This window comes from Eptatretus burgeri, chromosome 1, assembly GCF_056783735.1.
Source record: "Eptatretus burgeri isolate ZD-2024b chromosome 1, Ebu_testis_v1, whole genome shotgun sequence".
Lineage (NCBI taxonomy): Eukaryota > Metazoa > Chordata > Myxini > Myxiniformes > Myxinidae > Eptatretus > Eptatretus burgeri.
The window spans coordinates 76,725,779-76,739,005 of record NC_140961.1 but is presented as its reverse complement, the minus strand read 5'-3'; the positions used below and the strand labels follow the sequence as shown (position 1 = coordinate 76,739,005).

Sequence of the window (13,227 nt, the reverse complement as noted above, 5' to 3'; positions counted from 1 at the left end):
CGCCTGGACACATCCAGAGACAAACTCCCATTCAGACATGGACAACACCCGTACACAAACTTCTGTCCGGACAGTACCGCTCGGACACATCCAGAGACAAACTCCCATCCGGACACGTCCGGAGATAAATACCATCCAGACATGTCTGGAGACATACCCTATCCGGATAAAAACACCGCCCGGATAGGTTTGGAGAAAAACACCGCCCATACATAAATACCACCCGGACGTGTCCAGAGCCAAGCTGTCTGGAGACAAACACCACCTGGGCCCGTCCGCAGATAAACTCCCGTCCAGACATGAACACCACCTGGACACATCCGAAGACAAACTCCCATTCAGACATAGACAACACCCGTACACAAACTCCTGTCTGGACATTACCGCCCGGACACGTCCGTAGACATACTCCCATGCAGATACGTCCGGAGACAAACTCCACCCAGACATAACCACCGTCCAGACATGTATGGAGATAACTACTGTCCAGACATAACGGCCGTCTTGATACGTCGAGAGACAGAGAGACAGAGAGAATATGAGGGGAAGGGGAGTCATCAGAGAGAATGTTATGCTTTGTGAATAACACACAGACACACACACACACACACACACACACACACACACACACACACACACACACACACACACACACACACACACACACACACACACACGCTTGGCCAATATCGGCAATTTTTTCCGGAATCGGCAGGTTGGAATCAGTGTGATTACTAACCACAGTACATAATGCATACAACCCAGAAATCTTGAGTAGCTTTCACCGAAAAACAATGTTACATTTATGCAGACATTGCAAGGGTATGATCACAAACATTATCCTTTTTAAACAGCTGCACATGATGGGTGGAAAAAAAATTGGCTCGGTAATTTAGAAAACACGTTAATATGGCAAACGGCTCAGAAATCGGGCTTTATCAAATATATTTTGCTTTGAAACTCACATAAGACAGGGGATGCCACCACGGTAACCGTAACAGACAAGGCATGTCCACACATCGCAGAGAGTCCATACAGATCCAAATCTACCCACATGTACCACATCCGTGTGCAATGTATACGTACTTCTACCCTGTAGTCACTGTCAACTGCACATCCCGATCAGTGCATGAACTGTGCTGTACAGCTCGGTAAGTGGCTTAAGCACTCAGTCAAGCACTCCAACGGAACACCTGGCTTTGCAAGCGATTACCAATAGTTGTCAATACAACTATGCACCTGGAAACGCCCATAGAATGTCTGAATTGGACATATCAACACTTTTTTGGGAAGTCTGAACTGCTGATACTTTCAAATCTGGAGCTTACATTTTGTAATAATCCTTAGTCGAAGAGATTCTCTCGGTTATTCATATACGCAAATGAAATATAGCCACGAATGCTGGTGTCTCCAGGCGTTTATAAGCACTGCAATGTGCCCTGCGATTTGTAGCGATGATCAACAGGCATTCAATAATATGAATGAGGAAAGTGAAAAATAAAAAACCTTGTCATTAAGAAATTGTTGTGGCATGTTCCAAATCAAAGGATGGTTGAGTAGTCCAAAAAAACATGGTGGCTTCAGACCCCAGCAAGGTTACCCAGGAAACACCAAAAGACACCAGACAACCTGATGGATCACCTGATGAAAGATGCAGTTAAATAAGGCCATTAATTATCTTCAAAAGTGGTGTTTTCATTTACCAAAACACCCAATTTTCACTTTTGCACTTCCTTGGAGTTTTCTTGGTATGCATGCAAAGTTTCAGGCTGCTATGTTTTATAGTTTTTGGAGTTATGGAGGAGACCAGTGTGACCACTCCTTGGCTTTTTTCACAAGATCTTGGCTATTCGTTGTTCACCTTGGCATCTTGGTTTTCTATAGGTTATCTTGGAGTATAGGTTTTCAATTACTTTCGCCTTTCTGAAACGTTGTGAATTCTTGGCTTTTTCATTGGCTCACCTTGGCATTTATGAAAATGAGGCGTGGTCACACTGGAGGAGACATTACACATACTGACACACACACACATACACACACACACACACCCTTTTATTAGTGAATATACATACTATATATATATATATATATATATATATATATATATATATATATATATATATATATATATATTTATATATATATATATATATATATATATATATATATATATATATATATATATATATATCTATATATATCTTCTTCTTTCGGCTGCTCCCGTTCGGGGTCGCCACAGCGGATCATCCGAATGATCCGCATAGTGATTTGGCACAGGTTTTACGCCGGATGCCCTTCCTGACGCAACCCTGGTCGCCTCTTAAGACACAGGGATATGGTACACCTATTTTAACCGGGGTATACACCGGGCCCAGTCCACTGGTACTCACTTCGCCGACCTCGGAAGGATGACAGGCTGAGTCAACCTCCTGGTGTGTATTAATTCAAGCGGCCAACGGGGCTTGAACTCAGGACCTTTTGGATCCCAAGCCGCTACCCTAACCACTACGCCAACACCAGGCCAATATATATATATATATATATATATATATATATATATATATATATATATATATATATATATATATATATATATCCAGAATCCGAATTTAATTCGTTCCAGGAGGCTGTTCGAATTGCAAAAATTTCGATTCCGAAACTATTTTCCCAATAAGAAATAATGGAAAGTGAATTAAATCGTTCCTGGACCCCAAGAAAACCCACTTTCAAGACACTTTAAACTGAAATTACCCATGTTTAAGGTAAAATAAGATGAGTAAATGACTTTCGGTGGCGGCGTATTGTATGTAAACTAGTACAATCACCACATCCAAAGGTCCACACAGGCTCGTGCTCCGGCCTGGGTTCCGATCGCTTGCGCACTCTGCGAGAGCACTGCCTCCCAGAGCAGCTCAAACATGATGCCCCAAGAACCACAATCACTTTCATCAAACGCATCGGGCTGAGGTAATCATGGATATTCCAAATTACAACCGGATTTTCTGTGAAATTAAATCCTTGCCCGACAGTCATTCACACCACGTGATCGGATTGCTTTTTTGTTATTAATTAAAACACAAGATGAGTTAAAAAAAAAAACACAAATCAAGGTGAAAACACGAGATAAAGTAGCGATTGACACACGAGAGATGCTTTCACGAGTACTTCCACTGACGAACTGAATTAACAAAGCGCGAAGATGCGGGTCGAACAGGCGGGGGAGACGCACGTGAACAAACATGAACGCCATGTTGTGTTCGGTTTTTGAAAATGTGTTTGGTTTTGAGGGCAAAATTTTCTCGAAAAAATTGTTCGGATTCCAATTTGTTCAAACAATGGGGCGTTTGGATTCTGGGGGCACCACGGTGTGTATATATATATATATATATATATATATATATATATATATATATATATATATATATATATATATATATATATATATATAAATATATATATATATATATAAATATATATATATAAATAAACGCACCAAGCGATCGTTACTATTTTACCTCGAACTCATTAATACTAAATCTTCACAACAATTTGGTTATAGAATCCATGACAATTGAGCATTACATTTCAAAGAGTTCCTTGAGAATTCTGGCGACAGTCTTTGCGCTACAACAGCCGACACAACCGAGGTGTCACTGTCAGAGTTCACACAGTCAGTTGCGGGTGTGTCCACCGTTGGCATCGCGCAGAGCGGTGCATCTCCGGCGCATGGACATCACCAGATTATCGATGGTGGCCTGAGGGATGTTTTCCCATTCCTCCTGGAGAGCCACACGGAGCTGGCGGACGTTCTCTGGGACTGCGTAACGTTGTCGTACGCGTCGATCAAGAACGTCCCAAAGGTGCTCGATGGGCGACATGTCGGGAGAATATGGAGGCCAGTCGAGGACATCAATGTCCTCCTCACCGAGGAAGTCCATGCAGATCCTGGCAACATGGGGGCGAGCATTGTCGTGCTGAAACGTCACATGGTGAAGGCGCACAAACGGCACGACGATGGGTCTGAGTATCTCGTCCCTGTACCGCTGCCCGTTCAAGTTGCCTTCAATGAAATGAAGCCGAGTGCGCTCTCCATGGCATATGCCTGCCCACACCATAACACTGGCACCACCGTGTGACACCCGACGAAGGACATTGGCGTCAGTGTAGCGCTCCCCAGCCCGACGCCAGACGCGGAGTCTGCCATCAGCCCGATACAGCTGGAACCGCGACTCATCGGTGAACAGCACTCTCCTCCATCGTGCGAGGGTCCAGCGCAAGTGAACATTGGCCCAGTTCAGTCGGGTCTGACGCCGGACTGCAGTGAGGTCGAGTCCCCGGTGTGGTTGGCGGGCTCGGAGGTTGGCCTCCCTCAAGCGGTTACGCACCGTCTGGGCTGAAATGCACCTGTTATGCAGCCGGACAGTCTCATCGGCAGTCCTCGTGGCCGGTCGGAGTCGATCCCGGAGATGTTGCAGCCTCATGTGACAATCCTGACCGGCGGTGGTCACACGTGGTCGCCGGGCATGTGGGCGGTTCACGGTGCTTCCAGTCTCTCTGAGGCGCATTCTCAGGTGGCTAATGGTGGAGTGGTGGACATTGAAGTGTGCTGCAACGGCCCGTACTGACGTCCCAGCATTCAGCATGCCAATGGCGCGCTCCCTCAAGATTTGTGACATCTGTGGCATGTTGACATTTGGCACTAGTCCACATTTTGGGGAGGCCTTTTATAGGGCAAGCTATAGGGAGTGTTTGTGTCCTGGTCACGCTCACTGACCATCACTCTGTCAAGCTCCATGGTGCTCATGGGAAGGATTACTCAACGTGTGAGTCCACACACTCAGAGTGGTCAATTTCAATGGGAACATCTGTCTTGAGCAAAACAAAGGAACCATTGCTCAAACATATCATCGGTTTGACCATTTTCCCATAATGGCAATCTTGACTTAGATATTTAGGTTGGTGCGTTTATATTTTTGTTCAGTATATATACATATATCTTCTTCTTTCGGCTGCTCCCGTGTTAGGGGTCGCCACGACGTATCGTGTGTGTGTGTGTGTGTGTGTGTGTGTGTGTGTGTGTGTGTGTGTGTGTGTGTGTGTGTGTGTGTGTGTGTGTGTGTGTGTGTGCATGTGTGCATGTGTGCATGTATATATATATATATATATATATATATATATATATATATATATATATATATATATATATATATATATATATATATATATATATATATATATATATATATATATATATATATATATCAGCCGAAAGAAGAAGATATGTATGTGTATATATATATATATATATATATATATATATATATATATATATATATATATATATATATATAGTCATCCCCCTTTTATCGTGGGGGTTATGTTCCAACCCCCCCCCCCCACGTATATATAGGGGCCTTATTGTCCCTCTCTGGAAAGGGAAGGGTGATCGCCAAGACTGCAACAACTACCGAGGGTTGATGCTGCTCTCAGTGCCGGGCAAGGTCTTTGCTCGGATAATTCTTGATAGGGTTCGCCAACATCTGCTTGAGCACCAGCATCCAGAGCAGTCAGGCTTTACACCAAAGAGGTCAACGATTGACCGTATCCTTGCTCTTCGTGTCCTCACCGAACGCAGACGAGAGTTTCGGCAGGGGCTGCTTGCAGCCTATGTTGATCTCTGTAAAGCGTTCGATTAAGTGAATCAGAATGCCCTCTGAAGGATTCTTGGTCTTCATGGGGTGCCACCAAAACTGATCGATCTGATGTCTGAACTCTACTCTGGTAATGAGAGTGCTGCGAAGTGTGGTGGTACCATCTCTGACTTATTTCCAGTTGTTACTGGAGTTCGTCAGGGGGTGTGTACTGGCCCCCACACTTTTCAGCACTTGTATGGACTGGATTCTAGGGAGGATGTCGGAAAGATCAAGCTGCGGTGCATCATTTGGGAATGTCAAGATCTCGGACCTTGATTTCGCAGATGATGCAGTCATCTTTGAGGAGACTTTAGATATCCTTTTGTGGGCGCTCGAGGTGCTGAATGAGGAGTCGGAGCCGCTGGGATTACGGGTTTCTTGGGTCAAAACTAAGATCCAGGCTTTCAAAGACATCTTGGATGCTGCTGTCCTGTCTGTATCTGTTTGTGGTGAGGAGGTTGAGGTCGTGGAGAGATTCACTTACCTTGGCAGTGATATTCATGTCTCTGCTGGCTGTGAGTCAGAGATCAATAGACGTCTGGGTCGGGCCTGGGGAGTCATGGATTCACTGGATCATGGGTTGTGGCGCTGCCGGTACCTGTGCGGGAGGACGAAAGTCCGAGTCTTCAGGTCCTTGGTGCTTCCAGTCTTGCTCTATGGATGCGAGACTTGGACTCTGACCAAGGATCTGAGATGGAGACTTACTTCCTTTGGTACCAGGTCTCTTCGGAGAATCCTTGGCTATCGCTGGTCAGATTTTGTGTCCAACGAGCAGTTGCTGAGAGAGACTCGGATGAGATTTGTTGCCTTCATGGTCCGTGAGCGTCAGTTGCGGCTGTATGGACATGTGGCTCGTTTTCCTGACGCTGATCCTGCTCACCAGATTCTCTCAGCGAGGGAGTCTCGTGAGTGGAGGAGGCCAATGGGCCGACCACGTGCCTCGTGGTTGCAGCAGGTTGACCAGCATCTCAAGGAGATGGGGATGGGCCTGGCATATGCCTGGGGCAAGGCCAGACAGAGGCCCCTGGAGTACTGGCGGAAAGTGGACGCAGCGACGCGCTGTTCTGGCACATGCTCCCATACCTAACCCCCCCCCCTCCCCCGCGATAAGTGAAAATCCGCGATGAATGGATTCCTCCCCCAAAAATGCGTAAAAATGCCTATTTTTTATAAACACGGTGTATAAACATGATTGGGTTTGATTTCTATATTGCAAATGTTAAACGCTGTGCGGTGAAAAAACACGATTGGGTTTGATTTCTATATTGCGAATGTTAAACGCTGTGTGGTGTATAAACACGATTGGGTTTGATTTCTCTATTGCAAATGTTAAATCGCTGTGCGGTGTATAAACACGATTGGGCTTGATAGGCTCCTGATGTTGGCTTCGTCCATCTTGAAGTAGCGTTGTGGTGTTGAAGATGTAGGAAGGCTCTCCCAAAGACAAGTTTAGTGTTGCCAAAAGAGACCAACGACAAGGATTACACAGAGTGGGTTGTCTTTGCTTTCTCGATGGTGCAAGAGTTTGTCATTTGTTCAGGATTCTGGCGACGAATTGACTACTTTTCCATAAACACTTTGGGATCTTTAACATCCACCAACTCATGCTAACAGACAAAACACCCAGCTTATAATGTCCATCCGAGAGAAGGCACACTCTGTTATGCAACTCACTTCCTGTGCAACACCAGGAAGACGTGGGTTTTTGTCGGGTCAAGAATCGAACTTCGGCTAAAAAATCTGCAAAATATATATATATATATATATATATATATATATATATATATATATATATATATATATATATATATATATATATATATATATTTGTGTGGTCAAAAGGTACAAAGGAGGTCAACAAGTGAGTGAGCAGTAAAAGTAGTGTTCTTCACAGAAATGTGAGATGACTGTCGCTGCTTTTATTGGTCATGAGGGAGAAGGGAAAGGATCCACATGCTGCCATGCTCAGAGATTCAAGATATAAATATATATATATATATATATATATATATATATATATATATATATATATATATATATATATATATATATATATATTCATTGATATGTTAATACACTGTCCTGAGACAAACATATATAGAATGATGAATGCAGATATGTAGAAATACACATATATATATATATATATATATATATATATATATATATATATATATATATATATATATATATATATATATATATAGACTACATTGTGCAAAAAGTGTGAGTTAAAAGAATAAAAAAATCGTTGTTCCATGTCGAACACATCAAGCATTGGCTGATTTGTCAGATACATAAGATGTGTTATATAACAGGTGTGTTCGATACCATTATTACATGTGTTGTATACCCTTGACAATTTCTCAGTCCATCCCATTTAAAGAAGAAACAAAAAAAAAACATTTTCCAATTATTCCCTCTATTTCTCTCCTGCAGCAGGTGAGTTTTGAGAGACGTCCAAACACGCGTTCATGTAATATACCGTTCGTTGGTAACAGTTCCATCCTCCATTGAAATGATGAATACAAATGGCCTGAGAAATTGTCAAAGAGAATATGCGAATAGGAGAAGGAATGGAGGTGTTTTGTCTTTCTCGCTGCAGATTGAGGTCTTGTTGAGTAGAGACAGTTGGTCACAGCGGAAAACTCACCCCGACGTGTTGACTGAGGCTTTGAAGATGGATTTTACATCAACTGCGTTTCCGCTCTCGCTAAAGGGCGATCGGCAGAGTATAACCAATACGGCTTCGTGACGTGTTTGTCTGCCTTTCCCTTTGTGTACCTATCATTTCATCTCAGGTCCGCATTCTTATACATTTGCTGTCGATGCATTTGCATTTTTCCCCAGTGGTGAATCTCTAGCTGAAGGACCATGAGTTGCTGGGCTAAATGTGTGTGCAAAATTCAAACTAACTGGTGATCCTCCACATGATTTCTCACATCAATGTCGAATAATTGATAAATTTCGATATTCCCTCAGATCTTCATTTTCCTTTGACATTGAATGCTCTGCATGGCAGAGCAGTAGAAATTGCACAATGATATCGTTGGTGCACATCTGCACCGACTGTGCACCATAGGGAAAGATTCTGTAATTTAATATCACATGCAGAGAAAATGTTTTTAAAACTTTGGATTGTCTGAAACTCAAATGTAGAACTTTTACAGTCCGCCCGTTCAAATGAAGGTGGCCTCCTGCGGTCAAGTGTCATGTCGTCACTCAGCATGCCCTGTGTAATCTGGATCATCAGAGACCAGAGTATACCTTGGTAGCTCTCGGATGCAGCTCCAGAATGGCAGTCTCAGCTTCCCGACGGATTCATCCACATCATTTTGCACCTATATACGTAGTCAGCTCATCAGTAACTCATTCCCCTTGTCTTGTCTCGAGCCGCACGACGTGTTTTGACTGTACAGATGCGACCTCATCGCACCCATCTTCCTGAAATGTTTGCTTTTGGCCCAGATAGTTGAAGTGGAACTGTCAATCTGAATAAGCTGCAGAAATATAAGCGGATCACTGCAACTCAACCCTATTTATATCCGAGTCAGTAGATGTGCGGCAGTCATGGCGCATGGAAGAAATGTGACAGCCATGTATGCTAGGCAAGTCCAGGAGCAATGAGTCTCAGGTAGTGGAGGTGACATGATTCAAGTCGAGGATGCAAGCATGATCAAAATGCACGAGGCGAGTTGACTGTGAATGCATTGGAGGAAAAAAAACATCTTTCCGAGTCAATGTCGCAGCCTTATAGTGGCGCATTGATTGCAATATCACCTAATGTGGAATCTAGCGATGGCGTTTGCTTTTCCATTTGCGCGAAATATCTCCTTTCGCTTCCACTTAGTGAGACGCATGCCGCCAAACCTCCAGATGCTGAAACCGACGACACATGCCTGGGGAGATCTGAAGATCAAAGAACATCCTCCCTGTTCTCTGTTCCATCTCTCTTTATATGAGTGTGTTATTATTACTTTCCATATAAAGATCTCACATCTCGCAGGAGATGGAAAGGAATGAAAATCTCCATCAAAATGTCCCCAAAACTGAAGCGCTCCTTTCATGACGTTTGTTCAGACGAGGAATTTTCTAATGACGACGATGTGTGATGAATGGCCGAGCTGTGGCATGCTGTCAGTTCAATTATTTTCCAGCTGCGGGAGGAGGCAAAAAAAAGCGGCTGCTCTCAGCGTGCCGCCCAAAAGTGACCTTGAAAGGCGCTTTATGGCGCATCAAAGGGGCGTGCAAGAGGGCCGAAGGTCCCTCGACTCAAAACGTGCTCCATTAAGAAAACCTCGCACACTCTGTGCGTCGCGAGCATGTCTTTCTGTCTGTCGAACCAATTTTTTGACAGGTGTGTGTATGTGTATGTACACACACTGTGAGACTGCATGAGTCATGATTGCTACCTGTCCTCTGTGTCAAATTGTCTATAACTTCATTAGACGAATACCGCATCTAGTTTTCTCCCATACACTCTTCCTTGATGCTTGTGTATTTGCTCATTTCTACACCAAAGTTATAGTCCCTACAGATCGAGAAAGAACGATATTAGAAAAAGAAAAAAAGAAAAATTGCTTACACTAATATATATATATATATATATATATATATATATATATATATATATATATATATATATATATATATATATACATATATATATATATATATATATATATATATATATATATATATATATATATATATATATATATATATATCAGAGAGTGTGGTGTAATAAAGTATAAGAGAAGCAGAGTGCGACAATTGACCAAACGAAGGAAACAGCAAAAGAGATTCAGATCCGCAGCTTAGTTCTTGACATTTTGCAATCATTCCATGCTTGAAGCGTGGCAGATGGAGCACCTGCAACACTACAAAGGAGCATGAAGCAGCAACTGGATTTTAAAAAAATAATATTAAAAGAAGCACAGGATCAGCTAAGGAGTGAACACGTGAGAGTGGGATTTTTTTATTACTATTAAAGCATGACAGTGAGTAGCAGCTACGGAAGCAGATTTCCACCAGGAGGAGCCGCTAGAGCAAATCTGCAGCCAAGAGATGCATCTGCAGCAGCACCATTGGATATATGAGGCTCCGACACAGTTGCAAAGCTCCCTGCATGCGCCATCCCCCGCCCCAGATTAGCGTGGACCGGTGCGCACATTTCCACCGGAGCGGCGCCGTTACTCTGCTCTGACAGCCCGACGTGAGCTGCAGGCGAAACGCACCCAGCGAGCTGCGTCCAAGGCAGCACTCAAACGGCACTTCTTTTGTGCACTTCATGGCGCAAAACGGACGAGCTTCCAGGAGACCTCGTCAGAGTCCACACTTCTTGCAATGATTTGACTGCAAGGTTGCTTATTCGGGGTGGTGGAGGGTGCACTTGCCAAACTAGATCGAGGCTCACACGCACAACACATCCAATGGACTCATTCGAACCGTTGCCAATTTATTTTAATAATATTGCAGTTGAGATGCTGCGACGAAGCAAATGGTGCAGAAAAACCATGGGAAGCACCCTTGGACATCCTTCACAATATAGATATACATATTCACCTCCTCTTTCGTCCGACACAGTTGACCAGTGACCATTTAACGAGAAGTACATCGAGTGCGAAGTGTCCGGCGTTCGCTTCACGGGTCATGCTACAATCCAGGAACACGATTAACGTTTCCGAGATGGGAATTGTGGCGTCCCACGAGGCTGCCGCATCACCTGAACCTGCACGCTATATACGAGCGCGGGCAATGCGCGATAATCGCAGCATGGACAGTCTCAGTAAACGTCCCTGTACATACACAACCTGTGCTTCCTCCATACCCACGATCTCGAACGAAGTTAGGAGAAAAAGAAAACAATTTTGTCACCGGGTCGTGAGGGCGTGGGTTAGTGCTGAGGAGCGCGAGTTTGTCCGATGCCTAGGTGCGCTACGCGTGCGCTCAATGTTAATTTGCCGCATTAATTCCCTTTACCGTCGAGCATTTGACTCTAAGCGGCCAATTTGCTTGTGTTTGTGCGTGGAGGGTACGCACAGCGAGAAGGTGATATTGCGGGTCGGAGCCTGCGTGAACATCCCACGGCCATGTGTCGCTCTTGCTCTATTCGCTCCCTTCACCAAGAGCATCCGCAGCATCCGAGCACACACTCAGCACCAACTGCTCCTCACCGCGCCCTCTTTCTCCCTCTCTCTCTCCCCCTCTCCAAGCTCTCTTTTCCCTCCGCTTTGTGCCCCCGAGTCCGCACTCCGCTCAGCGTGGGCACCTGGCTTTTCTCAGCTCCTTTGCGCCACGCTCAGCATTCTACTGCCTCGCAGCGATCCCACACAGCATCACGAGCAAAGCAGAGAAACCGTATCGTAATGCTCGGCATATACGTTTACAGCCTTACCGTGCTTCACCGTGCAGTTCCGTGCCTCGCCGAGGAGAGCACGCTTCTCGGAGCTGTCCGTGCCAGGGGGTTCTGAAAGCTGACGTCAGGATGCGGGCGGTGCTGGCGAACTGCAGCGCCCCTGAGGCTTCCCCCACGATGCGGGCGACGGCAGCGCTTTCAGGCTGCAGAGCTCTGCGGACTCGTGCGGTCACAGTGGCCCCAGAGGAACCGTCGAAGGAAGGGGGTGGATTGGCGAACGATCTGGGGCTCCCGGAGGTTTCTGCAACACCGTATGATCCGTGGGGCGTGACCGCGTGGGCTGCCGCACCGTAACCGCCCTAAATAGTCACCGGAAGCGGGCGCTGCTTCCAAACGTGTTTCATTGCACAGCGCCCAGATTGCGAGCGCAAGCAGGGACAAGTTTCCTTCATCGATATGATGCCAGCACTACGAGAAACCCATTGCTTATACAGAGCAACCTAAATCACTGCTCGTGTCCAAAGCTGCAAAGTTCGACAGAAATGATCTTTGGGCGCTCTCACACAACGACGAACTCCGCTCCGTCCATCCATCCTCCGATGGCAGCACAAAGTGCCCTCTGCTTGCCGCGTTTCTGCGCAACTCACGAAGAATGATTCCTCGCGCACCAGGCAGTAGTCCCAACTCCTAATCATGGAAGTCACTATCACAGGCCGTGCACATATTGGGAGTAAGGATTCCGATGTATTCATAGCGCAAGGAATGACTCTTAACCTTAAACAAAGTTCCTGGTTCCACGACACTCCCACTTGCATCACCCTGCTCCGCATGGTCCGACACACCAACTCTTTGCTCCCAAAGTGAAACGAATGAAACTTTAATGCTGCTTGATTATCTATCTTCTGAGCATACCTGACTTGAAATGCAATGGATTTGGGACTGGCTTCAGGAGGGCAGTGAGTGTGCTGCTCAGGAAGAATGTGCACTTTGATATTGATATCACCAAGTACTCAGAGGCATTGTGATGAACAGGGAAAATAAAATAGAACCTCTATTTTTAATAGTTAATAACAACTGCCTCAAGGAACAGTTTCATAGAAATCACTCTCAAGAAGAGTGAAGAGACGTCCGTGCACTTTTGCATGAATCGTATACCAGAGGGTAGGAGACCGTGGC

The 13,227-nt window shown here is 45.0% G+C and overlaps 1 protein-coding gene across 1 annotated transcript in view; it reads right to left on the bottom strand.

The window, feature by feature from the left end:
• SYT1 (synaptotagmin 1) overlaps nucleotides 1-12,144 on the bottom strand; it is a 671,970-nt gene extending 659,826 nt beyond the window's left edge. The window contains exon 1 of the mRNA XM_085889005.1: nucleotides 12,091-12,144. The gene's annotated coding sequence lies outside the window, so the exon portion shown is untranslated. The remainder of the gene's footprint in view (nucleotides 1-12,090) is intronic.
• Between the last annotated feature and the right edge of the window lie 1,083 nt (nucleotides 12,145-13,227).